Source organism: Medicago sativa, chromosome 4, assembly GCF_051527215.1.
Source record: "Medicago sativa cultivar Bolivia chromosome 4, Bolivia_mono, whole genome shotgun sequence".
Lineage (NCBI taxonomy): Eukaryota > Viridiplantae > Streptophyta > Magnoliopsida > Fabales > Fabaceae > Medicago > Medicago sativa.
The window spans coordinates 48,911,152-48,915,759 of NC_140752.1; positions in this window are offsets into that span (position 1 = coordinate 48,911,152).

Genomic DNA, 4,608 nt, shown 5'->3' on the forward strand with positions numbered 1-4,608 from the left:
GAGCAAGCTTCAAAAGTTTCTCCAACTGGAATCATCATTTGGCGTCGTCTTCTCTTCAACTTGAGAAATTACATTATTTAACACTTAAATAAAAGAATTAAAATAAACCACGACACGCAAGTCGTATTTAAATAAAATAAAACAAATCACGACACGCAGGTCGTATTTAAAATGAATAAATAAATCACGACACGCAGGTCGTATTTAAATAAACCAAACGCCAAAATCTAAGGTCATAACCATATACCACACATAATAATAAATCCTTTTATTATTATTTCTACTCATTCAAGCAATTAAAACAATTTTTAATTTGATCCGAAATTAACTCTATTTCAATTTTAATTCCAGTGACCCAGAAGTAGTTTCGCAGTATATCATGCCACAATAAAAGCAACTAACAAAATCATGATAAAACTAACTCATGAATCTAATGGTACTGGACAAAATTATAATAACCTCTCATTATTATAATAAAACAATTCTTTCTTCTGAGAAAAGGAAAACGTAAGAGGTGCGCATGAAACACTTTCAAACCCGTGACATCAACAAAATAGGATCATTGTTTAAAATAGATATACTTAATATTGAAATTTTGAATCACATTCAAAATTTATAAAACTGAATATCTATATGTTGGGAACATATTCAAAAAGAAACCAATTAAGCGAAAATATAGAAATCTCTTAAATCAAATTTAAAAATCTCATCAATCTTAATTATTTAATTATAATAATAATATTGACGTTCAATTATTATTATTATAACTAAATCTCAATGAATTAGGTAACCCAGATTTGTTTCTAAAATAAATTATATGATCCTATCAATTAATGACAATAAGTGAAAGATGATGCACTCAAATGAAAAGTATCAAAGCATATATCAAATTGCCAAAATCCAAATAATCTCGTATCAATCCAATTGATACTATTGAATTAGAGGAAACAAATTCCATAATTGTGTGTGATTGATAGAAACCGTTTCTGTCAATTTATACACCAATCAATTGGAAGTAAAAACCACATCACATGTGTATACTATAACGGCAGGCAGGTATATGTTTATCTCTTCGAGAAAAGCAAAACAACAGTATCGATGCGTATGAAAATTGCACAAACTCTTTGTGGCAGATCAAAACAAAAAGGAGATGTTCAATTACCTGAGATTCAAACATTTTGAAAACTCAAAAATCGAACCAAATCCAAAATTGAATCGCTGATTGCATAACAGACTCAAAGACACAATCAGAACAATCGATTAACAATATGATGAAAAATATTTATCAAATAAATAATTACATAAAAGAATATATCATCATATAATCATAATATCCGTAAACAACATTTGAATTCAATGATTTAATCGGAACCAAGTGCTCTGATACCACTGAAGGGATTTTAAGAGAGGTTTTTCAAAATTTTATAATCCTCTTAGCGGAACAAATCCCAATGAAACGGATCTTGATTAAATCATTAATCACAAATCAAACAGAACACATGCTTAAACACTTTAAGGATTCATGTGTTTACCTCTTGAAGCGCAGAACCTTTGTAGAAGAAATATTTCTGATCACGAGCAAAGCAAAGCAGCGATGTCTCTACTCAGTCCACACGAACAGAACTTCTCCGATGACCGGTGCTAGCCAATTCCAACGGAGATTCAGAGAAAACAAGGTTTAGAGAGCGGCGGCTAGGGTTTCACAACTTTTGTGAATTAGGTTAAGCAATCACAAAAAGTTAGTAATGCTTCAACACAAGGGTTCTATTTATAGATTCACTTGTGTGGTCAGCAAGACAAGCACTTAAGTACACCATACCTTACGGTGCACCATATTTCACTTAAACACACCGTACCTTAAGGTGGACCGCGTTTCTCTATTTTTCGTAATTAAATAGTAAATCATATTTAATTATTTAATTACTAATAAGTCTTACTTATTATTTTATAAATAAGTCTTACTTATTTATTTTATAAATAAGTCTTACTTATTTATTTCTCTCATCTATCTGTCCTTTGTGTGTGACCCTATAGGTTCTCATAACGTTGGCAATAATATTAAATCACATATTTAATATCATAAACAGTGAGCGGTATCTAGCAACACATCACTGCTACCCAAGTGACGAGAATGTCATGTGATCTGACGAAACCTTTCTGTGATAATGATCATGTGTATAATTACCCTTTTGCCCTCATGTCTATATTGAACACAAGGCATAGACCGTGTCATCCTTGTCTAGTTCAATATTGGGCCCGTAGACATTTCTCCTGTTATGTAGGAGGGGCAAATTCCATCTAGGTCACTCATGTCCCTCAGCATGATTCATGGAGTACCCATCAACCAACTTTATAGTCATCCTGTTACGGACAACGTTTGAATGGTGACAAAGCACTCGACTCCAACATCTAGGGTACATAGCGGTTTCAGGTCGAAGGGTGGAATACACCACTATCACTATGAGAATATCTTATGACACTTTTCATAACTTTTACTATGTAGTATTCTCATAGTGGGTCAGTCCATTATAAATATTACTCCTAATATTTATATCTATGTGAAGACTTGATAACTCTTTTATCCATGATCTGTGAGATGTGATCATCAGTCTACCCACATAATAGTCTCTATGCTTTAATGATATCCCACTTCTCAATAAAGCTTGACTACGGATACTTTAAAAATAGTTTCCTTATGTTTAACGGGGTCTCACAATTAAGTTATACTTAATGTTCCATTAAATGGACTAACTATTCTAGGGACTTTATTATTTTGAAACAGAACAAAATCAATAAAGAAATGCCTTATTATTATATATTCACAATATATACTTATATCAATATCATGATACAAAGCCAAACCCAATCAACATAGATTGGCTATTAGGGCTTACTCCAACAGCTTGGACCAATGATGTGATGCCATGTGGCACTTGACTTGTAACAAACCTTGACTTTGACTCTAACAAACTTAAAAAGGGATTAAAATGCAAATAACAAAAGTACAAGGACCAAAATGAAAATTAAAACTAAAATTGAATTGAAAAAGTAAATTGAAAATTAACGTAAAGCGAGACGATTAAAAACAACAAAGCAGATTAAAATGAATCAGAGATTTCATGTGAAATGACCAAAATGCCCCTAGGGACTAAAATGACTCGAAACGACTCAAATGCAATTTTAAAATGATTTTTTTAACAAGGGATTAAAGCAAGAGTTTATACAAGCGAATTAAAAGACTCAGAGACAATTTTTAGAATTTAAACAGGGTTTTAACACATGAAAAGACCAAAATGCCCCTAGGGGCTAAACTGACTCAAAATGACTTCAAATGCAATTTTTGAAATGGATTTTGACATAGAATTGAAATGAGGACTTATTCTAACCAATTGAAAAGACTCAAACAATCTTTAAAAGACTGAAAGGAATTTTGACATAGGAAATGACTAAAATGCCCTTTTTCATGAATTTTGCAAGTAATATTGAAATAAAATGCAGAAAAAGATGTAATTGATCAGAGACATATCAAATGGCTTGAAATGCAAGAAAAGAAGAATTGAGTTAGTATTTTTAGGTCCAAAATTAGGGTATAACAAAGAGTTCTACCTTGGGGACTGCGGTGAGTCCCCTATTTATAGAGGTGGAGAGCTGCAGAGCCGTTGAGGAGGCACACCTGGCTCTGGCGGTTACGAAATCGTGGGAAGTGTAACCGCCAAAGATTTTATTGCGGGAACGTGCACAACGTGCAAGAGAGACATTGGGGTTCGTTTGAACCGGTCTCTTTTCTTCGTGCACCCCCCTTCAGGAGAGGGGGGTATGTTGCGAGCAATAATGCCAAACGTGGAGTTTGGGCTTTGAGTGATATTAGGCCTAAGTAAATGGGCCAAGAATCCCTTTGGCCGGTCCAGAACACCTAACATATGTGAAATAATACATACCTCCTCTAACAAACTGTTTTTCTTTGGATCAAGAAGAAAGAACTTATATGTTTTGGAACTAAATGATATGCCTGCTGAATCTTGTTTTATGTCTCTTGAAAAGGACAAATAGATTTGGCACAAAAGGGCTGGTCATATAAGCATGAAAACAATTGCTAAACTTTCTCAACTTGATCTAGTTAGAGGTTTGCCTAATATTAGCTTTGACAAGGACAAGATCTGTGAAGCTTGTGTTAACGGTAAACAAGTAAAAAGTGGTTTTAAAACTATTGAGTTTATTTCAACTCAGAAACCTTTAGAGCTCTTTCACATTGATCTCTTTGGTCCAATTCAAACTGCAAGTCTAAATGGCAAAATATATGGTTTTGTTATTGTTGATGATTTTTCTAGATTTACACGAGTTCTATTTTTAAAACACAAAGATGAATCTTTTGAAGCATTTCAAAACTTTTGTAAAAGAATTCAAAATGAAAAAGGTTCTAATATCATCACAGTAAGGAGTGATCATGGAGGAGAATTTGAAAATGCATCCTTCAAAACAGTCTTTGATGAAAATGGTATTAAACATAATTTTTCTTGTGCAAGAACTCCACAACAAAATGGAGTTGTTGAAAGAAAAAATTGAACTTTGCAAGAAATGGCTAGAACAATGTTAAATGAGTCAAATGTT